Source organism: Malaclemys terrapin, chromosome 2 (assembly GCF_027887155.1).
Source record: "Malaclemys terrapin pileata isolate rMalTer1 chromosome 2, rMalTer1.hap1, whole genome shotgun sequence".
Taxonomy (NCBI): Eukaryota; Metazoa; Chordata; order Testudines; family Emydidae; genus Malaclemys; species Malaclemys terrapin.
This window is the reverse complement of record NC_071506.1, coordinates 53,907,782-53,934,203: the sequence shown is the minus strand read 5'-3', so window position 1 is coordinate 53,934,203 and position 26,422 is coordinate 53,907,782. Positions and strand designations below refer to the sequence as shown.

The 26,422-nt window shown below is 42.5% G+C and overlaps 1 long non-coding RNA gene across 1 annotated transcript in view; it reads left to right on the top strand.

The window, feature by feature from the left end:
• LOC128832771 (uncharacterized) overlaps window positions 1-26,422 on the top strand; it is a 44,756-nt gene that overhangs the window by 13,534 nt on the left and 4,800 nt on the right. Inside the window, exon 2 of the long non-coding RNA XR_008444049.1 lies at window positions 4,393-4,460. This is a non-coding gene — a long non-coding RNA (uncharacterized LOC128832771). The remainder of the gene's footprint in view (window positions 1-4,392; window positions 4,461-26,422) is intronic.

Here is a 26,422-nt window from a genome sequence, read left to right as displayed (position 1 = left end):
TTGGACCTTTGTTCTGACCCAATATGGCCGTTCTTATGTTGTCCAAAATGAAAAGCTTGCAGTTTGAGTATATGACAAGAATGTAACAACTGAATCCCTATGATGTTACGCTTATCGCTGTGTCATTTGTATCTGACCTAAGATACCAATATGTTTTTAACAACTCACTTGCTTTTTATCATTTAGCCTATCACAACATTTTACCAGACCCAAACCAAGCCAGTCTGAAAGTACTAAACACACTTCACTGATGCTGAGTTATCTGGACTGATTTTTAGACATTGTAAAAATGACAACATTCTGAACAATGTTTTGGATAAAATTTTCAAAAGATCCTAAGTGACTTAACCTAAAAGCTTTTCTTCACTGACAAAAAAATATATATATATGTTTTTACTGTGGGATAACTGATGTGCTGTAAAAACATAGTGGATACAAGGCTCTCTAGTTTTACTGGGAGGTAAACTAGGTGTAGTCAACCCTAGGTGGGGGCATAGTGCTGACCTCATCTAGCCACTTCGGGTAAGTACTACAAGTGCTATGGTTCCACTTAGTTATCTCACTGTAAAATCCTATCACATGTTTGCTATCTTACTATATAAGAGCACCTTTTTAAACAGTGAAGAGAAATCTACAGCCCATTTTTTTTTTAAATGATTTAGGTAGCTAGGAGCCTTCATTTCATTGACTTTTAGTGTGACCTAGGCAGCTCCTAAGTCTCTTAGGCACGTTCTGAAAATTTTACCCCATGGTTTTACTTCCACAGTTTTTCCACCGTTTTGGAAATAAACTCAGATGCAACCTGCTTCACAGAAATATATTTGGAGTAGAAATCAAATTCTTAAAATTTAAATTCTAGAAGTAAAGGAAGGAACTCAGTACTAGGTTGTGTTCCCCACATTTTCAATTTTTTTTCCTATCCTGGTTTCAGCCTCTATATTTAGTAATGGAAAGGGTCCATAGCATCTCCGAATTGTCTTTTTTATTTTGTCTTTGTGTGGTTCTAGTTCTTTGTTAATTAGATCAAACCAGATTTCCATTGAGACTGTAACAGTAGTGTCATTGGCCTGTAATCTGTCAAATCCCTAGGAAATCTCCTTCAATTGCTTATGTAAATGTATTTAGGGTTGGCAGTTTCCCAGGAAAAACTAGATTAGGACAGGATGCTGGTAAATACTGATGTAAACTGTGAAAGTTTGAAAATATATTTTTTTATTAAAATATACTAATGAAAATCACTGACAAATATTTAGCAATTTGATAATAATTTTGCAGTAAGATGGTTTGTTTAATTTTAATGAAAGGAAATTTAAAAAACAACAACCCTCTCCTCCCCCCCCCCCCAACCCCTGTATGCTATTGCCTTGGCTATCTCAAACAGAAACTGAAACTTCTGAATCCGGGAAGTGGATAGGGAATTCCCGGATTCAGAAGTTTGTTTCTGTTTGAGGTAAACTGCCAAACTTACTGTCCAGTCCAGTAGTCTGTCTCTTGATCTGGCTGGCTGCAGTGCAACTCCTGTGATTGAACTCAGTGTGTACAGTGATTCAAGACAAAATATTTCATCATGAGCTAAGATGGAAGACCAGTTGACCCAATTTATGGCTATTTTGACAAGTTTCATGCAGATGGCAAAGAGTCTTAGATGCAGAGATTGTAAAGAAAAAGTAAGTGGGAAGGCTCCAGAGACTTCAGAACTGCTAACTTTGGCTAAACATACATGAGTATTAGAATCAGACTCTGAGGATGAAGGTACTGCAGTGTCATTGCCAAGTACATCAAAAGGAAGCCACATACAGCTCAGCTAAAGACGACGAGGAGGAAGTATCACGGTTTTTCAACCACAAATGGCTATGTTTGTAACAAAAACATCTCCAGAATTGAAACAAAAAGTAGACTTGAAAATTGCAGATTTTTTATGAGTGTAATATTCCCTCTTCTGTTATTGAGCATCCAATTTTTCAATCAATTATCAGCTGCCTAATGCCAAGCTATAAAGCTCCCTGTCAAAAGAAGGTAGTAGATGAACTGTTAGATACAGTTACTGATGGCTTAAAGGTGGAAGCACACAACAAATTATGTGGAAAAGCAGTTACATTAATACAAGATGGCTGGAGAAATGTGCACAATGACTCAGTGATAGCTAACTTTGGCTTCTCTATTGGTGGTTGATACTGCAAGCAATAAGAAGACTGGAAAGTACTCTGCTACACTGGCAAGAGAAACCAAGGCATTAGCAAATGAACTTGTACCATTGTGTAAAGAGCTACCTGACAGACAATGAGAAAAAGATGTAAAATATGAGAAGTGATTTGGAACAAGAGGACGACACTTTGGTTATGTATGGATTCACATCACATTGGCTAAATCTACTTGGACAAGACCTTACATCAAGTGCTTTGATGAAACATGTTGTAGATTTACAAAAGCATTTTTGTAATTGTCATCAGCCTGAAGCCTGGTTAAAAGAATGCCAAGTTCTGTAAAACCCCAAATCCCTGGTGATACACAATGGAACAGTCAAATAACATGCTTGGAAACATATGTTTAAAAATTGGCCTCATTATCTCAGGGTTCTGACTGACCATGAGGCAGAACTGAAGATAGAGTTCAGTTGTCAGTATAATTAATAATAATTAATAATTAGGGCAATGCCATTTTGGTCAATTTCAGGGTCATAAGATTTTAAAAATCGTAAATTTCATGATTTCAGATATTTTAATCTGAAATTCCATGGTGTTGTAACTGTAGGGGTCCTGACCCAAACAGAGGCCCGGGAGTGGCGGGGGGACGGAGGATCACAAGACTATTGTAGAGGGGTTGCATTATTACCTCCCATACTTCTGTGCTACTGCTGGTGGCAGCACTGTCTTCAGAGCTGGGCGGCCGGAGACTGGCAGCTGCTGGCCATGAGCCCAGCACTGAAAGCAGCGCCACCACCAGCAGCAGCACAGAAGTAAGGATGGCATGGTGTGGTATTGCCACCCTTACTTCTGTGCTGCCGCCTTCAGAGCTGGGTGCCCGTCAAGAAGCTGCTGCTCTCTGGCCACCCAGCTCTGAAGGCAGCGCAGAAGTAAGGGTGGCAATACCGCCACCCCACCTACAATAACCTTGCAATCCCGCCCAGGCCCTTTTTTGAGTTGGGACCCCAGTTTGAGAAACACTGGTCTCCCCCATGGAAAAAAAAACTAGATTTCATGAGGGAGATCAGATTTTAGTCTGTGAATTTGGCAGGGCCCTATTAATAATCAAGGGATTTACCAAGAAGAAATAATTCGATCAGACAATTAAAATCAGTTGCTGTGAAACTTCACGCACACCAAAGGGACACATTAACAATTGTTGTAGAATGAAGAGAATGGTTGCATTTGCTGATAAATAAAGATCTTGCACCACACAAAGAAAAAGTACACCAAGAGATTTTTATGAGGCAATTACTCCTGTACACGTTGGCCAACCTCCTTCATCCAAAATACGCAGGACAAAAAGAAATTGCAAGGCAGTGGTTGCTGAGTAAAATCCTGACTTTCTCTCATATTTAGCTTGATTTAAAGTAGAAGAATTGCTGTATCCAAAATCATTGTTTTCATCTGCTATCAAGGAAAAGTTTTCCCTTTAACATGGTGGAAAAATTTGTAGAATGATGATATTCTGTCTGACTTGAGATACAATTGCATCAGTGTCTAGCAAGTTCAGCAAACATAGAACTAATCTTTTCAAACTTTGAATACATCCATCCAGAACTGATGTATAGCCTTGGTCTATCCACTACATCAAAGTTGGTCTTCTTCTACACAATTTTGCATGGCCAAGTGGCCCTAGACTGGTAGTCTGCAATTCTGCATGGTTCTGATTGCTTAATGCTTCAAGCCTAAAATTCTGGATTGTTATTATTTACATATAACCAAATGTTTTGACTCTTATTTATAAAATATTGAAAACAGAAATAAGTCCTGACATGTATAACTTCCTTGAGAAAATACCGAACCAAAATGTATACAGATATTCTGACAGTCAGTATTATAATTATATATATTGTTATGCTCACTGCAATTTTACTTTTTATTTGTGAATTAATCTCCTAGTGCTCTGTATAATCACAATTTGAATATGTAACTAAAACTATGTGTAATGTGGCAGCAATATAATGCATCAATGACACAATTTTTAAAATAGAAAATGTCTTAAACTGGGACTAACTAGTTTTTCCGAGTTAGAAAACACCATGATCTAACCAGCTAAAAAACCATCTCTGGTAAATACCATGCAGTCCCTGAGTTTAGTGCCTCTGTGTAGAATCCCTTGTGTAAAATGTGTGCTATGTTTTGATCAAAGTTTTCCTTGTATAACTTACCCATTAATTTGATTTAATTTCTGCTGTTTCCATTTTAGTAATCTAGAACTGTCCCTTCCCCATTTAAGGAAAAAAAGTTATTCCTCTTCTGTATAATGCCATAATGGTAAGTAATTCTATTATAAACTCCTTTTTTTTCCTTTTTAAAATGAAAAGTGAAGATAGCCTACTTGATTCTAGTTTCTATATAGTTGCTGATCCATAAAAGTAAAGTAAAAACAGGTTCATTGTATAAACTTTTAATTCCCTAATTTTATAGTTTATTTCTGTGATGCTTGCTTACATAGTCTTTTGCATAAATGTGTGAACACATGCATAACAGCCTTCCAAAATTGTCATGAAAGTTGGACATAATCAGGCACAAAATTTGCTTTTTGTGGGAAATGGTTTTATGGTCAAAGTACTGGACTTGGACTCAGAAGATCTGAGTTCAAATCCCAGTTTTGCCACAGATTTCCAGTGTAATCTTGGGCAGATTACTTTATCTATTTATGATTGAGTTCTCCCTCTGTAAAATGGGAATAACAACAAGACAAAGGAAATACTGATAGATATTATAAACTCTTTGGGGTAGGGACTGTCTCTTAGTATGTGTTTATACAGTGCCTTTTACAATGGAGCTCCAGTCTTAGTTGGGGCCAGGTGCTACTGTAATACAAATAATAACAATCCCCCACTCTTAAAAAGATAAACGAAAAGGCTATATTTTAATGTCTGTCTTAAAAAAACCCAGAGAATTCCAACAAATAAAATCTGTTAACCCAAGGTGATTGGGCAAGTAGAATTTTAATGGGCTACGTTACAGAATATGTATACAATGTTCTAAATCTCAAATTAGAGTGCTTTCTTGAAAATAGAAAAATAGTATACTAGTACTTGTACATAAGCTTCCGTGCATAACCTATTTGTATTTTAGCCTCACGTGACAGATTACCTTGCTAAATTTCATAAGATTAAAGTTGTTCAATATCATATATATTTCATCATTATGAATTGGATTCTAAATAATCAGAGTTTTTAACATGTGGTAGTTAATAATGACTGATAAGGGTTCTATGGAGTATAGCAGGTCCATTTTACAGAGTGCTTAACTGAGTCAGAAAAGGAATAACCTAATATCACAAGGGAAATTGGTGGAGTAGGGAGTAAACCCCAGACATTGTGACTCCCATGTCTCTAATTATTAGCCTGATTTTGCAACCCTCTTTTTAGTAGTGCTCTGCATGACTTAAAGTTGTAGAATCATTTCACCACTCCTGGGTTAAGGAAAGTACGGCCTGTGGGCCACATCCAGTCTGTCAGACCATTTAATTTGGCCCTCAGCTCCCGCCAGGGAGCGGGGTCGGGGGGTTGCCCTGCTCTGGCACTCCAGCTGCGGAGCGGGGTTGGGGGCTTACCCCACTCTGCACGGCTCCCAGGAAGCAGCCAGCATGATCCTCCTCCGGCTCCTACATAGTACACGGAGGCGTGGCCAGGCGGCTCTGGGCGCTGCCCCGTCCTCAGGCACCGCCCCCGCAGCTCCCATTGACCGCGGTTCTCAGCCAATGGGAACTGCAGGGGTGGCGCCTGCAGACGGGGCAGTGCGTAGAGCAACCTGGCTGCGCCTCGGAATCGGAGGGGGGACATGCTTCTGGGAGCTTCTTGCGGTAAGCACCACCTGGAGCCTGCACCCCTGAGCCCCCTACCCCACCCCCCGGCCACAGCCCTGATCCCCCTCCTGCCTTCCAAAACCCTTGATCCCAGCCCAGAGCCCCCTCTTGTACCCCAAGCCCCTCATCCCCCAACCCCACCCCAGAGCCCACACCCCCACCTAGAGCCCTCACCCCCCCATGCCCCAACAGCCTGCCCCATCCCTGATCCCTCTCCTGCCTTCTGAACCCATTGGTCCCAGCCCGGAGCACCCTCCTGCACCCTAAAGCCCTCATCCCCAGTTCGCACCCCCAGCTGGAGCCCTCTCACCCTTTCCCCCATACCTCAAGCCCCTGCCCCAGCCCTGATCCCCCTCCTGCCCTCCAAGCCCCTCGGTCCCAGCCTGGAGCCCCCTCCTGCACCCCAAACCCTTCATCCCCAGCCCCACCCCAGAGCCTTCCCTCCCCCCTCACCCCAACCTGGAGCCCCCTCACGCACCCTGAACTCCTCATTTCTGGCCCCACCCGAGAGCTGGGGATGAGGGGTTGAGGGTGCTCCGGGCTGGGACCAATGGGTTCAGAGGGCAGGAGAGGGATCAGGGATGGGGCAGGCTGTTGGGGCATGGGGGGGCCCCACCTGAGACCCCTCTCCCCCAGCCAGAGCCCTCACCCCCTCCCGCACCCCTATCCCCAATTTTGTGAGCATTCATGGTCCACCATACAATTTCATACCCTGATGTGGCTCTGAGGCCAAAAAGTTTGCCCACCCCTGCCTTAACCATTATTAAGTCATCCATGTGTGTTAGTATATGTAGGGTGATTATGCACCATGGATTAATAGTTTCTTTATACATTTTAATTTTTTTTAGCAAAAAAACCAAATTAATTGATAGAGAAATATGTGGTATGCTCAGGATTCTAATCTGTTTTGTTTTTGTTTTTTGGTAATACCTTATTTCATGACTCCTTTACTATACTTCATTTCTTGACACCTCACAAGTGAAACAAAATTAAAAGTAATGTGTTAAGTTGAATAAGCTAGGAAATAATTAATTTTGGTAGTGCTTTTCTACATGTTAGTGATCCAAAAATCCTTAGAACTAAAAACAGAAATATCAAAATATCTGTGGGGGAGAGGAGAAGAACATTGTTCGGCACTGCTCTTGCTCCTTTCTTTCTTGGTCAGTTTTGAAGCTGGAGAAGTTGAGTGCAACTTTTTACTCCTGTGAGTGGATTACTTTTCCCACTCTGCTGCTAATACCATTGGAAAGTATTCTTGTATAGGAAAACAGTACTTTTGAACTTCATTTTTATAAACCAATGTTGATCTCAACAAAGTTAAAAGGGCTAATCTAATTTTAAATCAACGTTTGTGATAGATAAACAAGAATAAAGGTTGTTCTGAGTTGCTAATGTATTTATAATGAAGTTACCTATTGGATGAATTAGTATATTAAAAATACTCAAATTATCATGACTTTAGTGTCGTAGGACCAACGTGGCATGATCTTCACCTCCAACTAGTTAAGGAAATCTTTGCAGTTGACTGTGGGTGGGGAATGACATTCTGTTGTATTCTGACACTAACAGTAACTTAAATCACATTGACATCACATCAGAACAATGTTTTATAGCCTCTGCCAATTTAAAAATCAAATTGATGTTAGATCTGTATAGAACAACATATTTGACTGACAAGAAAGGTAGTTATATATGGATGTGATGTTCTATCCATGTATAATAAGGTTTTTGACTGACAGTTTAACAGTGGGACAATTTCTATCCCTTAGATTCCAAATGATTATTATTGTCGTACAAAAAACACTTTTCCACTAGCTCTGTATAGAGAACATGCATACTTTTTTGTGCAATAACATTGAGTCTTTTGAAGTCTCAGATGGTGACAATTAATGAAGGCACTATCAGATAATTGTAATCAATGTCAAGGACTGCTATTGTGGTGTGTGATGATGTGGAAGCTATTGGGTACATAACTCCCAGTGGACGATCGGCACAAATCTTTGACATATTCTGCACACTGGATGAAATGTCTTTGGAGAAGTGACAGAAATATTTCCTAACTTGAAGGCTTCTTATAATCTCTTTTCAGCTTTGCATTTCTCTACATAACTATAAAATGCAGTTTTAATCTGAAAAATAACTATCTATAAAAGTATCAGAGGGGTATCCGTGTTAGTCTGGAACTGTAAAAAGCAACAGAGAGTCCTGTGGCACCTTTAAGACTAACAGATGTATTGGAGCATAAGTTGCCTCCCAAGGTCCGTGAAAGCGAGGGATCATTGTCCAGGATGGGTTGTAAATCACTGATGATGTGTTGGAGAGGTTTAAGCTGAGGACTGTAGGTGGTGGCCAGTGGAGTTCTGTTGATTTCTTTCTTGGGCGTGTCTTGTAGCAGGAGGCTTCTGGGTACACGTCTGGCTCTGTTGGTTTGTTTCCTTATTTCCTCGTGCGGGTATCGTAGTTTTGAGAATGCTTGGTGAAGATCTTGTAGGTGTTGGTCTCTGTCTGAGGGGTTGGAGCAGATGCGGTTGTCCTCAGCGCTTGGCTGTAGACAATGGATCGTGTGGTGTGTCCGGGGTGGAAGCTGGAGGCATGAAGGTAGGCATAGCGGTTGGTGGGTTTTCGGTATAGGGTGGTGTTAACGTGACCATCACTTATTTGTACTGTGGTATCTAGGAAATGGACCTCCCGTGTAGATTGGTCCAGGCTGAGGTTGATGGTGGGGTGGAAGCTGTTGAAATCATGGTGGAATTCTTCCAGAGTCACCTACAAGATCTTCACCAAGTATTCTCAAAACTACAACTCCACTGGCCATCACCTACAGTCCTCAGCTTAAACCTCTCCAACGCATCATCAGTGATCTACAACCCATCCTGGACAATGATCCCTCACTTTCACAGACCTTGGGAGGCAGGCCAGTCCTCGCCCACAGACAACCCGCCAACCTTAAGCATATTCTCACCAGCAACCACACACCACACCATAACAACTCTAACTCAGGAACCAATCTATGCAACAAACCTCGATGCCAACTCTGCCCACATATCTACACCGACAACACCATCACAGGACCTAACCAGATCAGCTACAACATCACCGGTTCATTCACCTGCACGTCCACCAATGTTATATATGCCATCATGTGCCAGCAATGCCCTCTGCTATGTACATTGGCCAAACTGGACAGTCACTACGTAAAAGGATAAATGGACACAAGTCAGATATCAGGAATGGCAATATACAAAAACCTGTAGGAGAACACTTCAATCTCCCTGGCCACACAATAGCAGATGTAAAGGAAGCCATCTTACAGCAAAATAGCTCAGTGGTTTGAGCATTGGCCTCCTAACCTAGGGTTGTGAGTTCAATCCTTGAGGGGGCCATTTAGAGATCTGGGACAAAAATCTGTCTGGGGATTAGTCCTGCTTTGAGCAGGGGGTTAGATTAGATGACCTCCTGAGGTCCCTTCCAACCCTGATATTCTATGATTCTATGAGAAATAGGTCTGTGAGTCACCAGTACAGAGATAGTAGTTGAATTTGTGTTTGTGGATGAAATTATCTGAAGATAAGGTGTTAGAGAGAGGAGAGGAGAGAAGAGGACAGAGTCCTCTGAACTGATCACAGAACTAAAAATTAATGATAGCTTAGTGATTATGATTTGATTACATTTATATGTGCAAACAGAATAAAGTACAGACCAGTAATATACATACTAGGTGCTTTAAAAGATTTTCATGAAAATCAAAAGAATTATAAGCCAAATCAGCTAGGAGGATGAATTTAATCAGAAAAATGTGAATGATAATTGGGAATTGTTTAAGAACATTTTACCCAAAAAGCCACCACCGAGGAAGAAGGCAATATTGGTTAAAAACAGGCCAGGTTTAGAGGGGAAGTGAAGGCAGATATAAAACACACACATATATGATAAATGGAAGAATGTGGAAGCTGATAGTAATTAATATAAATCAAAAGCTAGGAATTGTAGAAAATTGATAAGGGAAGCAAAGAGATGCAAAGAGAAATCCTATGGCCAGAAGAGTTAAGGACAATAAGAAGGATTTTTTAAAATACATTAAGAACAAAAATAATCCTAACAATGGTATTGGTCCATTAGTAGATGGAGATGGTAGAATTATCGATAATAATAAAGAAAAGGCAGAAATGTTTAATAAATATTTCTGTTCTGTATTTGGGGGGAAAATAAAGATGATGTCATTTTATACCATAACTCTCTTTCCGTTCCACTAGTATCTCAGAAGAATGTTTAAGACCAGCTACTAACATTAGATATTTTTAAATCAGCAGGTCTGAATAACTTATATCCAAGAGTTTAAAAGTGCTGGCTGAGTAGCCCATTGAAACATTGTTTACTTTTAATAAGTCTTGGAACACTAGGGAAGTTCCAGAATATTGGAAGAAAGCTAATGTGCCAATATTTAAAGAGGATAAATGGGAAGCCCGAGTAATTATAGGCCTGTCAGTCTGACATCAATCCTGGGCAAGATTACAGAGCTGCTGATACGGGACTCAATTTATAAAGAATTAAAGGAGGGTAGTATAATTAATACCAATCAACATGGGTTTATGGGAAATAGATTCGGTCATACTGACTTGATACTTTTTTTTGATGAGACTACAAGTTTGGTTGATAAAGGCAATAACATTGATGTAATAAACTTAGACTAAGGCATTTGATTTGGTACCACACAACATTTTGATTAAAAAAACTAGAACAATATAAAATTAACATGGCACCTATTAAATGATTTAAAAGCTGTCTAACTTATAGGTCTCAAAATGTAATTGTAAATGGGGAATCATCATTAAGCAGGTGTGTTTCCCGGGGTCCCTCCAGGATCGGTTCTTGGTCCTATGCTATTTAGCATTTTTGTCAATGACTTGGGAGATAACATAAAGTCCTCACTGATAAAATATTCAGATGACACCGTAATTGTGGGAGTAATAAATAATGAAGAAGACAGATTACTGATTCAGAATGATCTGGTTCACTTGGAAAACTGCGTGCAAACAAACAATGTATGTTTTAAGATGATTCAGTGTAAATGCATACATCTAGGAACAAAGCATGTACACCATACTTGCAGGGTGGGGGACTTTATCCTGGGAAACAGTGACTGAAAAAGATTTGGTGGTAGTGGTAGATAATCAGCTGAATCTGAGCTTCTAGAGCGACACTGTGACCAAAAGGGCTAATGCAATCTTTGGATGCATAAATGGGAATGTCAAGCAGGAGTAGGGAGGTTATTTGGGACTGGTTTGACCACTGCTGAAATTTTGTGTTCTGTCTTGGTGTGCCCAATTTAAGAAGGATATTGCTAAATTGGAGAGGGTTCAAAGAAGAGCCAGGAGAATGTATAAAGGATTAGAAAACATGTCTTAGAGTACGTCTATATACTTAACCGCTGGTTTGGTGACAAGCAATCGATCTTCTGGGATCGATTTATCGTGTCTTGTCTAGACGCGATAAATCGATCCCGGAAGTGCTCGTCTCGAATCCTGCTCCGCAAGAGGAGTAGGCGGAGTTGACGGGGGAGCCTGCCTGCCGCGTGTGGACCTGCGGTAAGTACCTTTAAGTTCGAACTAAGATACTTCAGCTACGTTATTTATGTAGCTGAAGTTGCGTATCTTAGTTCGAACTGGGGGCTTAGTGTGGACCAGCCCTCAAAGTGATAGCCTCATAGAGCGCCAACTATTTAGCTTAACAAAGAGCAGTTTAAGGGGTGACTTGATTACAGTCTATAAGTACCTTCCCAGGGAACAAATATTTAATAATGGGCTCTGCAGTCTCGTCTAGCAGAGAAAGCTACAACATGATCCAAAGCAGGAAGTTGAAAGTAGACGAATGTAGACTAGTAAGTGGGTATTAATATTTATCAGTGAGGGTAATTAACCATTGGAACAGTTCATCAAGGGTCGTGGCAGATTCTCCATCACTGATAATTTTTAAATCAAGATTGGATGTTTTTCTACTAGATCTGTTTTAGGAATTATTTTGGGGAAGTTCCATGGCTTGTGTTATTCAGGAGGTCAGACGAGGTGATCAGAAAGGTCATTTCTGGCCCTGGAATCCATGAATTTATAGAAGCAGCAGAAACAGGAGAAAAGAAGCCTAACACCCTCACCATAGTCTGATCCAGTTCAGGGAGTATGACAGAAGAAGAGGCTTCTGTAAAAGAGGGCAACTGCAGAGGCGAGGTCTCCCTGAGAACCAGGACCAGGGAATGAGATGAATGCATTATAAATGGCTGTGTTCATTTTTTGAAATGGAGACAGCAAGAGAAGGGGAGCAGGGAGGAATAAAGAAGAGGGATGAGCGTAAGGTTAGGAATGGTGGCTTGAGAGTAGCAGTAGTGATGGCAGGGTTGGGTGTAGGAGGTGAGATCTGAAGGAGGGCCAGGGTTGGGGCAAATGTCATCAGAGGAGAGGATGAGCCTGCGGACCTGGGACCTTGATTTGTGCTGGTTGGAGGAGGGAGGAGATCAGGGTGAACAGGGGATAAGGAGCAAGTAGAGGCAGTGGAAACTGTAGAGGAGTGTGTGTAACCATTAATGGGAGATGGATCCAATGGGGGCAGAGAGGTGGTAGAAGGACAGATGTTATGGTGCAGAAGAATGTTATCATAAGAGCCATGAGTGAGTGGCAGATGCACAAGATTATAAAAAAACCCACAAAACTAAACACACACAAGGTCTAATGCATGGTTTTGGCCTGATGCTGAGTCTCTGCTTTCTGGGACTGTTCCCCTGCTACTGGCAGGACTCCCCAGTTGCAGACGCCTTTGGTGGTGCGGTCTCTGGGCCAGGCTGTGATGCAGTGGCAATAATGGCTCTTTGCCTAGTGCTGAGTCCCTATTACCTGGGAAGGATCCCCTGGCTATATGCAGAAATCCCCAATTAGAGTCGCTGTTATTAATTATTCTGCAACCTAAAAATCAAATGACTGTTACTCATCTGTGCTGCAGTCTGTTATATGCTGGGACACTAATTCAGTCATTAATCACACAGGAGACTACTTATTGCAGGGCATGCATTTTTTTTGTACGGATTCCCATGCAATTACCAGCCAGATCCAAATATGATGATTTCTTGGCACATGCCTTGGTCTGGATATGTTTATGCTGCAGCTGAGAGCGAGCCTCTCAGCTCAGGTAGACCGAGTTATGCTAGAGGAACTCAAGTAAGTGAGCTAAAAAGAGCAATGAGAATATTGTAGCACTGACAGAGGCTTAAGATAGCCATCCAAGCTCAAGCCTATCCTAGCCACTTGAACTCGGACCAACCGGCTAGTCTAAGCCTCTGTAGGTGCCACAATGTCGACACAGCTGTATTTGGTGTGCTGACATAGCCCCCTATAGCATGTCTGTCTACCTGAGCTGAGAGGCTTGCTCCAAACTGCAGTGTAGACATACCCTCTGAGGTTATGTGGCAAAAGAGAAACGTTGCTAATGGTTGTTTGGGTGGTGCGCAGGGATGAAGTTCTCTATTGACAAAATGAAAAGTGAGATTTTTCATATTACTATTAAAATTATCTTTATTATTAATAAAATTATATTTGGATGGATGGTCATTTATTTACATGGAGCACAACGAGCAGAGAGAAGCAGAAGCTGGCTTTCCTTGAGGGAAGTCTCCTTTGGTGAATCTACACAAAGGAGCATAGTTAGAATTTGTGTTATGTATGAGGTACTAAGCTTGACTTCATTCCCTATTTTAAAGGAACAGTTTACACCCTAATTTATGAATTGAAAATATATATTTTGGATCACGTAGTAATGTACCAAAAAGCAAATGTTATTACAAAATAAAACAAATGATTGCTTAAACAAAGGATGTGTGGACTAAGGATTGATGCATGAACCTTTTTTAGAAGTCTCTTGTAGAGAAGTTCTTGATATTGCTAAGAGTTCCATGAATAGTTTTTGTAATCTACATTAAGTTGCTCACATGAACCAATACATTTTTTTTTTAGTTCAGACATAGATTGGTTTTGAGAATGAGTGGATGTTGCTCCTAAAGTGTTCAATAGAAAGGGAATTAAAAAGACACTTGGAGTTCTAGTTAATTTTCTTACACAAGATTTTTTGTATTTAGCAACTTATTAAAGGTGTGTTAATAAATCATTCTTCTTAAAATAGTTCTTTATTTGTTGCTTACTGTGTGTTGGTAGTAATTCCATTTTTAAGGTTGCATTCAGTTTTTTAGTTAAAAAGGACTTAAAGCTCCACTTTATTGGCCTTAAAAACAAACGATGATTATAGCCAAGTTACCCCACTGTTAGGGAGAAATTTAATATTTTGGAAATTTGCAAGGAAATGTATTCAGCAATTTAAGAACACCAGAAAGCTAAAATGGTTCCTTTAAAAACATTTATGGCTGGTGTCTAACATTTTTTCACAACCCTCTAATGCCTTCTTTTTAAATGTTGAAATGTATGGGAGTAGATTTAGTTTGACAAACTTTTTAACATAGTTTTTATTGCCATTTTTCTTCAAAACTGTTTCTAATAGCATCATAAAAGTCAAAGAATACTAACTTATTTTTCAAATACCTTCATCTAACATTTTAGATGTTAAAACTCTGGCATCTAAAATTTCAGATGTCTCTTCTTCTGAGAGAGGAATAAAAAGTGGAGCTGCTAACTACACTGCTAATTATCTCATTAGGTCAGAAACATAAGCTAATGTCAGGTTTCAGAGTAGCAGCCGTGTTAGTCTGTATCCGCAAAAAGAACAGAAGTACTTGTGGCACCTTAGAGACTAACAAATTTATTAGAGCATAAGCTTTCGTGGACTACAGCCCACTTCTTCGGATGCATATAGAGTGAAACATATATTGAGGAGATATATATACACACATACAGCGAGCATGAACAGGTGGGAGTTGTCTTACCAACTCTGAGAGGCCAATTAAGTAAGAGAAAAAAACTTTTGAAGTGATAATCAAGCTAACCCAGTACAGCCAGTTTGATAAGAAGTGTGAGAATACTTACAAGGGGAGATAGAGTCAATGTTTGTAATGGCTCAGCCATTCCCAGTCCTTATTCAATCTTGAGTTGATTGTATCTAATTTGCATATCAATTCCAGCTCAGCAGTCTCTCGTTGGAGTCTGTTCTACAGGCCATTATCCTCTGATCCCACTGAGGATTACCTAAAGAAACTACACCATCTGCTAAAAAAACTCCCTGACAAAGCACAGGAACAAATCTGTACAGACACATGCCTAGAACCCCAACCAGGGGTATTCTATTTGCTACCCAAGATCCATAAACCTGGAAATCCTGGACGCCCCATCATCTCAAGCATTGGCACCCTAACATCAGGCTTGTCTGGTTATGTGGACTCTCTCCTCAGCCCCTACGCTACCAGCACTCCTAGCTATCTTCGAGACACCACTGACTTCCTGAGGAAACTACAATCCATCGGTGATCTTCCAGAAAACACCATCCTAGCCACTATGGACGTAGAAGCCCTCTACACCAATATTCCACACAAAGATGGACTACAAGCTATCAGGAACAGTATCCCTGATAATGTCACAGCTAACCTGGTGGCTGAACTTTGTGACTTTGTCCTCACCCACAACTATTTCACATTTGGGGACAATATATACCTTCAAGTCAGCGGCACTGCTATGGGTACCCGCATGGCCCCACAATATGCCAACATTTTTATGGATGACTTAGAACAACGCTTCCTTAGCTCTCATCCCCTAACGCCCCTACTCTGGTTGCGCTACATTGATGACATCTTCATCATCTGGACCCATGGAAAAGAAGCCCTTGAGGAATTCCACCATGATTTCAATAATTTCCATCCCACCATCAACCTCAGCCTAGATCAATCCACACAAGCGGTCCATTTCCTGGACACTATTGTGCTAATAAGCGATGGTCACATAAATACCACCCTATACCGGAAACCTACTGACCGCTACACTTACCTACATGCCTCCAGCTTCCATCCAGGACACACCACACAATCCATTGTCTACAGCCAAGCTCTAAGATATAACCGTATTTGCTCCAATCCCTCAGATAGAGACAAGCATCTACAAGATCTCTATCAAGCATTCTTAAAACTACAATACCCATCTGCTGAAGTGAAAAAACAGATTAACAGAGCCAGACGAGTACCTAGAAGTCACCACCTACAAGACAGGCCCAACAAAGAAAATAACAGAACACCACTAGCTGTCACCTTCAGCCCCCAACTAAAACCTCTCCAGCGCATCATCAGAGATCTACAACCTATCCTGAAAGATGATCCTTTACTCTCACAGATCTTGGGAGACAGACCTGTCCTCGCTTACAGACAACCCCCCAACCTAAAGCAAATACTCACCAGCAACCACACATCACTGAACAAAAACACTGACCCAGGAACCTATCCTTGTAACAAAGCCCGATGCCAACTCTGTCCACATATCTATTCAAGTGACATCATCATAGGACCTAATCACATCAGCCATACCATCAGGGGCTCGTTCACCTGCACATCTACCAATGTGATATATGCCATCATGTGCCAGCAATGCCCCTCTGCCATGTACATTGGCCAAACCGGACAGTCTTTCCGCAAAAGAATTAATGGACACAAATCTGATATCAGGAATCATAATACTCAAAAACCAGTGGGAGAACACTTTTACCTGTCTGGTCATTCTATGACAGACCTGCGGGTGGCTATTTTACAACAGAAAAACTTCAAAAACAGACTCCAACGAGAGACTGCTGAGCTGGAATTGATATGCAAACTAGATACAATCAACTCAGGATTGAATAAGGACTGGGAATGGCTGAACCATTACAAACATTGAATCTATCGCCCCTTGTAAGTATTCTCACATTTCTTATCAAACTGGCTGTACTGGGCTAGCTTGATTATCACTTCAAAAGTTTTTTTTTCTCTTACTTAATTGGGCTCTCAGAGTTGGTAAGACAACTCCCACCTGTTCATGCTCTCTGTATGTGTGTGTATATATATATCCTCAATATATGTTTCACTCTATATGCATCCGAAGAAGTGGGCTGTAGTCCACGAAAGCTTATGCTCTAATAAATTTGTTAGTCTCTAAGGTGCCACAAGTACTCCTGTTCTTTTTATAAGCTAATGTGCACACTTTCAAAGGAATGAAGGAGGGAACCTTCACACTCTTGCAAACCTTTGAAAGAGCCGGGAGGAGAGCCATATTCCTCCTCAAGGCTGGAAGGAGAGGATCTCTGTTGTTGTGCACACTAGGAGGAGAGTAAAGTGGAATGCTCTTCCTGCACACTTAGCTTGACACTGGGGAAAACATAGGTATATAATGTATATAACAGGTACATAAGGTTTTCTATGTGAACTTCTAGGCCTGGCTGTGTGATGTGCTTACAAACTCTTTCTATACCTTTCTAATTACATAATTAAGACTTATTTGTGTTGAAGTATTCTTAAATATGACTTGTGGGTCAAAGTCAAGACACCTTCTTTGTGGATGTCTAAGGTTACTTTTCACATCAGCACTGAAGTTAACTAGGGTTACCATATTTAAAAAATAAAAAAAGAGGACACTCCACGGGCCCGGGCTGACTCGGACTTCGGCTCTGTTTAAGAGCCAAGCTGCCCGAGCCAGCGCTACCAGCTTCGGGCAGCCCCTTTGCCTCCGGACCCTGCGCCGCCGGAGCAGAGCAGCTGGAGCCTGGGAAGGGAAGTGCCTGGCCGGCGGCTCGGGGTCCGGAGGCAAGGGGGCTGCCCGAAGCTGGTAGTGCTGACTCGGGCAGTTTGGCTCTTAAACAGAGCCGAAGTCTGAGTCAGGGGAAGAGCAGAGCAGCCGCGGGAGAGGAAGTGCCCGGCCAGTATTTTTCCCGGACATGTTCGGCTTTTTGGCAATTCCCCCCGGACGGGAGTTTGATTGCCGAAAAGCCGGACATGTCCGGGAAAAACTGGACATATGGTAACCCTAAGTTAACTTAATATATCCACTGTAAGGATGACAGAAATCTGGTAACAGTGCAAACAGGTCATTCTGGTCTTTTTAATGTTAGTTATACATTTTGCAATAGGGCTGTGTAAATTACTTTAGTAACCTTCACTCTAAGTTAATGAGAGTTTTTGTTTAGATTATGGATCTAAAAGTGTTATGTATTAAAGGAAAAATTAATTAGTTATGGATTAGCAACTCTGTCCTTGTTAGAGCACATAGAGCCTTTTAAATCATGTGGGCCATCACAACTTATGTTTATGAAATTGTCCTAACAGAAACACAAATCTATCTAGTAGGAATAGTTAGTGATCTATGCTTCATTAGGTCTGATGTGTACTTAGAGGTTGGCTTTTTTTTTTTGGGGGGGGGGTAGGTTGTGTCTGAGTGTCTCATCAGTCAATCATTTCATCAATGGACTTTCCTATCTTTCCTTCTAGTATTGGCGAGGCCATACTTCACAAAGTGGATTTTACAAAATGTCTTGATTTCTACTTTGAATAGATATACATCTTTGAAAAGGCCCTACATTCTCTCCCCCCCCCCCTTTTGATACCAACATATTAGGTCTATTAGAGTTCTGAAGAATTATTTTAAAATACTCTAGTTGTCTTTATGTGTTTCTCGGAATTGTCACTTGAGGTTTAAATTAAAGCTTGTATTACCAGAATTGTGGCAGCAATGATAACCAGTCTCAGGTCAGTTTCACCCCTTGAGGGCAGCAACTTGGAGTCATTACATGCTTTTACAAAGCACTAATGCCTCGGCTGTATCACATGGGACGCTCACATCAACTTGGCTGTAGTATAAAAGATTGTTTCCTGTTCACTGTCCATATCTTTACTCTCTTTCTCTTTTGAGTCTGTGTTTCATATATCTAACTATCTGGTTGTGTTACTATATTGCCCCTTGTGCTTTTCTGCTTTAGACAGGATTTTCTATAGTAATGCCCACATTTCAGCACTGTCATTAATATGTTTATAGCTTGACCATTAAAAATTCAACTTGGATTGAAACCAGAATTTAAAAAAAAGAAAATTCAACTTGGATTGAAACCAGTATTTTTAAAAAAAGAAATAATTATGTAAAAATAATGTTATTTGGTTTTTGTTTTTACTACTGACATTTTTGTGAACCATTTTCAATTTGTTGAAACTGAGAAAACAGAAGTGGAAATGAATATAATAAATGATGGGCTTTATTCCTCTTTCCAATCTAGTTCTTTAATATAGTACTATTTTAAAAGGAATAAACTTAATAGAAAAAAATGCTTCAAAATAACATTAAGGTTGTGACAAAATAACAATGGAAATTCCACATTTCTCCTGCCTTCCTCTGCTCACTTTTCTTAGGTGAGGTTTCTGAGAAGTTTAGACAGTGTCTGCATCCTAGAGACTTTACAGTGATGCTTCAGATGAGGAAAAGGTACTGAGACTATTCTGTTAAATTGATTCCTCCTTGTGACAATGGAGAGAGGGAAAATTTGAGTCCTGATAGTATGTTGGGTATATCTGCAGTTTAATATATAATCAAATCATGAGTGCCATAGACTTGCATTCAATTCCTGAGCTACTAAAGTAGCAGTGTATGGAAAACACTACTTTTTTTTTCTTATATAGATGTCAGAGTGTTGTGATGGGCAACTCCTCCTCCTTCCAAGAGTTTTCACTTTTAGAATTGCACAAGAATCGATCCGTCTTCATCCCTTTTCAACATTTATATGAGACTTCTTGGACAATTTGTTACGTGCTACAAGCTCCAGTGCCATCAATACACAGACAACACCTAGCTTTAAGTCTTAGTTCCAATGAATCTAGTCACATATAAAGATATGCTGATTCTTGTCTAGACCCCAGCCTACTCTAAAACTGAATGAGCAAGGTTGAAAGGTTTTGTTTTTGTTTTGCTTTTTTAAGTTTAATTGAAAAACTGTTTGATGCAAAAAATCTCAACCAACCAACCAAAAAAACCAACAACAACCTACCACCCAAAGTCCAAAGAAACACATAAAACCCTACAACCTTTTGAGTATTTTATACTCACATACCCTTTCCATCTTTATTGGATCCTAAGTTGTCTGGTGGGGCTGCCCAGATATAGGTTCTTCACCACAAACCTCCCCAAGTAATTTCCTTCCTCTGAAAGTTGTCTTTGATCATTTGTTGCATCCTATCTAGCCATTTTAGCTGCCATGGTGATAGACTTCAACAGCAACTGATTTTACTTAAATATATATGGAATCTTTACAATAGAATAAATTAATCTCTTCATTTCAATCTTTATAGTTCTTCTTCGAGTGATTGCACATGTGCATTCCACTCTAAATGTGTGCACACCCTGAGCACAGTCACCAGAAAAATTTCTCTCAGTGGTACCCATCAGGGCAGCTCGAATGCCTTCTGGTGCCACACGCTCATAGGACTGGCATAAAGCACCCCGCTGATCCTGTGCCCCCTCAGTTCCTTATCGCCTGTGACAGTTGCTGGAACTGTTATCCTTGCTTTGGCAAGCTCTCTCAGTAGTCTTGTTTTTTGTATATTTGTACATAATTAGTTATTTCTAAATAGTTAGTCAGTTTTAGTATAAGTTTGTAACTTACTGAGTTAAGGGAGTTTTTGTTCATTACCTTGATCACCAGGCTTCAAGCCCACGCTTCCTGCAACAAGGCTGAGCGATCCGCACTCAATCTGCCTGAAGTGCCAGGGAGATTCTCACAAGGGGGACTGCTGCCAAACCTGCAGAGATTTTAAGCCTTGCACAAAGAAGTAATGGGAGACCAGGCTGAAATTTTTGCTCATGGGGCGGCACTGAGACCTCCATCTGAGCCAGGCCAATCTGACTGCACAGAATGCCTTGGCATTGGTAAGGAATGCTCGTCCTACTTTACTAGCGTCCCAGCACCATTCACCCTCCACAGTGCCTAGGAAAAGGCAAAAAAACAAAAAAAACAAAACAGCTGGTCAAGAGAGGACGATCTCCTGCACTGAAGATGGCCAGGCATGAGGATCAGAGTAGAGTGCAACCTAAGTGAGGGCAGTCCTCTGTCTTAGTACTGCAGAAGTCAGCATCATTGACTCAGGCACTTATGCAGGTACCATTGAGTCTGATACCGGATGAGACTACATCTGCAATATAGTATGGTACCTACACTATCTCAGTGCCGATCTCGCCAGAGGCGTTTTCTGCTGCCAGAGACCTTCTATCACTGTTGGTACCAGTATCACTGGCAGTACAAAAGTCAGCAGTGTCAGTGCAGGTGATCAGGAAGGAACCCATTGGTTCTGGTCATTGTTCAGTATCAGCCCTTCGGTACCATCTTCACCACTGCACCCGTCTCTGGCACTGGTGGGATCCACACCTCCATGGTCACCGGATAGAGTCGTCTTCTGAGTCAGAGGTCTAGTCTTACTCCTCTTGTTCGAGGAGTCATCCCACCTGCTCCCCCAGACACTCCTACCCTTCCATGGACCTGGAACAGGGGTAGCATTGAGTGCATGGTCAGGTCATCATTGGGGACCTATGCTTGTCCAGTGGACATTTTGGAACCCATGGGGTTTCTCCCCAGTTTTCGGAGCTTACTCTAGGTGCTCCTATTTGGTGGCCTCAGAACGAAGGGCATCACCATCCAATCTAACTGCAACTGGCCTGGACTCAGGTACTGAGCCTGGCACAGAATTACAGGAGACTGTTCAATGGGATCCTGCCAGGAAGAAAGAAAGGGAGAATGTCCTCAACTGGTGCTGTCCTCCTCCTCCTCCCCTGACGAGGCTGTTTCAGGAGCGGGCGTGTCACATCCTCTGGATGACTATAAGGCTCACCAAGAGTTGTTGAAAAGGATGGCCTTAAATCTGGGCAAACAGGTGGAGTTAATGAAAGAATCCTCCCACAGCTTAGTTGACATTTTAGCTGCTGTGAGCACTTCAGGGGTAGCCTTGCCTCTCAATGAGGCCATTATGGACCCTGTTAAAGCCTTGTGTCAGACCCCTGCATCCCTCCCGTTTCAAAAAGTGTCACAGTCAGAATAAAAATTGCCCCCCCCCAATGGGGGTAACATAAATCTGTCAGAAAAGGGCTGAGCGAAAGTACTTTGTTTCTGCCTAGGGTTATGAGTTCTTGTACACCCTTATCCCTCTCCATCCCCCGGGAGCCCTGGTAGTATCCAGTGCCAGTGAAAGAGAACTACAGGGTCATCAGAGTGAAACCCCAAAAGCAAAGGTCTCCAAGAAATTGGATTTGTTCAGTAGAAAAGTTTATTCTACTAGGGGGTACAACTCAGGATTACAAACCAGCAGGTGCTGCTGGGCAGATATGATTTCAACATGTGGGATTCCATGCAGAAGTTCAAGAACTTGCTCCCACAAGAGGCCAGGTAAGAGTTCTCTTTATTGGTGGATGAGGGAAAATCAGTAGCGAGGGCATTGTTGCAAGCTGCTATGGATGCATCTGACTTGATGGCCAGGTCCATGGCTTTGGCAGTGGCTATGCGCAGGAGTTCATGGCTTCAGTCCTCAGGTCTCCTACAGGAGGTCCAGCAAACCCTTCAGCACCTACTTTTTGAGGGAGTTTTTCAGAACAGACTGATGTGAAGCTTCATGGGTTAAAAGACTCCAGGAAGACCCTTAAGTCACTTGGTTTGTACACACCAGCAACTTCAAGGAAGCACAACAGGCCCCAACAGCTTGTTTGATATTCTGTCCATCAGGATCCACAGAGAAAAGAAGCAGGGATTTTCGATGTAAGTCAGCACCTCTTCTACTTCAACGTCAAAGCCTGCCCCACCCAGACATCCTGGGGGCTCTAAATAAGTGTTTTGATGGGACATTCGAGGACTCTGTACCAGTTCCCATGATGCCAAGCCCTGTTTCTCCTTTGTTTACAAACTGACTTTTCCTCTTCTGCAGTGTAGGGTCCCGTATCACCATGGACCATTGAGTGTTGAGCGTGGTGGAAGTGGGATATACCCTCCAGTTTATTTCCACTCCTCCTTCCTCCCCTCCATCCCCATCCTTCTCCAGGGACCCCTCTCATGAAGAACTTCTGGTCCACGAGGTTCTATCTCTCCTTTGGGTGGGAGTTGTGGAAGAGGTTCCATAGAATTTAAGGGGGAAGGGGCTCTACTCCCACTATTTCCAATCCCAAAAGCCAAGGGAAGTCCCTCACTGATTCTAGACCTGCACAAACTTAACAGAAAATAAAGTTCCACATGGTCACCCTGGCATCCATTATCCCTTCCCTGGATCCCGAGGACTGGTACACTACCCTCAATTTAAGACACATTTTTTCATATATAGATGTACCAAGATCACAGAAGTTTCCTCAGATCTGTAGTGAACCACTCGCATTACCAATTCATGGTCCTCCCGTTCAGCCTATCTGCAGCTCCATGGGTGTTTACAAAATGTATGCTGGTAGTGTCAGTCTTTCTGAGGATGTTAGGGATGCAGGTCTACCCTTATCTGGATGACTGACTAATCAAGGGCCGGTCCTGGGCCCAGGTAGCATCCAGCATTCAACTCATCCAGTCACCGTTCAAGGCCCTAGGCCTTCTTATAAATGGGGAGAAATCTACCCTCACTCTGGTGCAGAGGATAGAGTTTATTGGCGTGGTGTTCGACTCTACTCAGGTCAGGACCTACCTCCCAGAGGGAAGTTTCCAGTCAATCACATTCCTGATAACACACCTCAAAGGTCATCCCATCACAACAGCCCAAAATTGCATGAGGCTTTTAGGGCACATGGCTTCATGCACTTATGTGGTACAACGTGCCAGGTTACACCTCAGGCCCCTCCAGATGTGGTTGGCCTCAGTGTACTCCACAAAACGCCACCATCTGGACACTACACTCACAGTATCTCCATAGGGTCCTTGTCTCCCTCAATTGGTGGTTGGATCCTCTCACTGTTTGTGCAGGCGTTCCTTTTATATGCCCTCACTTGACAATGGCTCTAGTCGCAGGCGCAAAATGAGCTGGCAGCTTGCCTCAGCAGGACTTTTTCCAGTTACCACGAGTGGTCCCTTTGTCCAGCTGTGGTGAGGGGCATTTTCAAGAAATGGCGGATTCCCCAGACAGACCAATTTGCAATCCAGTACAATAGAAAGTGTCATCAATTCTGCTCCCTACATGGCCACAGTCTGGGGGCTATCATGGATGTCTTTCTGCTACCATGGACAAAACACCTTTACTACGCTTTCCCTCCCATCCCGCTCTTGAATGGAGTACTGTTAAAAATCAAGCGGGACCAAGACTGGGTCATTCTGATAGCCCTAGCATGGCCCTGTCACTCTGCAATGCTTCTCAGTAGTGACCCCAATCTCACTTCCATTACACCCAGACCTGATCTCTAAGGATCATGGTTCACTGCTCCATGTGAACCTGAGCTCCCCTCCCTAACAGCCTGGAAGCTTCATGACTAAATCCCAGAGAGCAGGCTTGCTCGGAGTAGGTTTGTCAGGTCCTAATAGGTAATAGGAAGCCTCCACCAGGGCTACTTACCTTTCAAAACGGAAATGGTTTTCTGTCTGGGCATCCCAACACAGGGTCTTGCCCACACGGTCATCCTTACAAGAAATTCTCAAATATCTATTGCACCTGAAGCTGCAAGGCTTAGCTATCTCCTCTATCAAGGTTCACCTTGCAGCAAGATCAGCCTTCCACTCCTGGTTGGATAACCAGTCCTTGTTTCCACATAACATGTCTGTTTGATTCCTGAAGGGCCTAGAAAGGCTTTGCCCTCAAGTAAGAGAGCCAGTTCCTCCCTGGCACCTGAACTTGGTCTTATTAAAGCTCATGGGCCCTCCATTTGGGCACACACATTGGCAATGTGCTTCTTATTGTATCTGTCCTGAAAAGTAGTTTTCTTAGGCCATGTGTACACTACACAGTTTTGTCGGCAAAAGGCAGCTTTTTCTCAACAAAACAGTGGAGGTGTACACACTATGATGCCCCTCCCATCGACAAAACTCTCCTGCTTTGCTGACTTGATGAGAGGCATAGAGCTTTTTACGGCAAAGTTAGATTGACACAGCATCAGTGTAAACGCTGCATCTGTTACGTCAGCATAACTGGCCTGCAGGAGGTATCCCACAATGCCCACCATGACCGCTCTGCTCACTGTTTTGAACTCTGCTGCTTTGCATCCAGCTACACAGGCATGCCCCCCTCTCCTCTCAAAGCTCCCCTTTCAAATTTTGAAACTGCTCAGCGTGGAGAACTCACATAGCTACTAACCAGCTGAGCATGCTGGCTCTTGGCAGCAAACAAACTCCTGCCTGGACTACAGGGGAGGGGTTGGGTCTCTTGGTCTGTAGGGAAAAGAGGCTGTGGGAGAACTTGAGGGAATCACGGAATCAAAACATTAATGCAGAATCCCGTTCTCCTCAGCACTAGGACTGCAGCAGCAGGCAGGCAGGACGAAGTGCTCCTGGGGCAGAGAGAGAGACTGCTTTGCTGTGCAGAGCCAGAGTGAGGCAGGGGCTGATGTTGGGTGTCCCCTTCTACTGCTGGTGTACCAGTCTCCACTGAGCTGGGGTGGGGGAATGGGGACACTAACTGGCTGTACACCAGCTTCTGCCTCAGGATTGGTTGCTTCCAGCTGCTGTCTGAACTTAAAGAGACAGTGTGCCAACATATTCACTCGCCCCCAACACACACAGTTCCCCAACATGCTGTCTCTCTCTCTCTCACACATACACACTCCCCCCCAACACACACATACACTCCCTGTCACGCACTCCCCACCCTACCCCCATACACACGTACACAGTTTTGTGGGCTTCTTGTGTTAGTGTTCAGCCATGTCAGTTTGGTCATATTACCGAGTGCTACTTTTAAAAAGTGATTTCAAATTTGTTACTTTTTGGGCACACACAGCAATCATTACAAGGTTCATAGCACAGTGCAAGCAAACAATGCCAGGCTCAGCACACTACAGCAACACACATTATTGTGGCTCATTGTTAATATGCTCCATCAAGGCATTCCCCAGCCGAATAGCCCCCCAATGGGCTCCTTTTATAGCCTTGTGTTCATAATGCACAGCACAATACTGAACAGCAGTGCAGGAACCATGTTTTCTGACAGAGATGGCTGGTTTGCAGGTTACCAGGGCACTTGAAAAGCAGCTGGCAATCTAGTAGGATGCCCATGGAATGATGGAATTGAGAAACCCTCATCATGTGATGCTGTACCTGCCCCATGAGGCATTGCAAACCCTTCCCAAAGCACCCTGCGTCCAGCTGCACAGTAGGATAGCTACCCACAGTGCACTGCTCTCTGTCAATGCAAGAGCTGCTATTGTGGATGCGCTCCACCAACACAAGGAGCATAGTGTGGACATCCAACAGCCGTTTAATTATAGTGGTGGCTGTATGTCAGCATAACTTGCGTTGACAAAACTTTGTAGTGTAGCCAAGGCCTATGTGGCCATCAATTTGG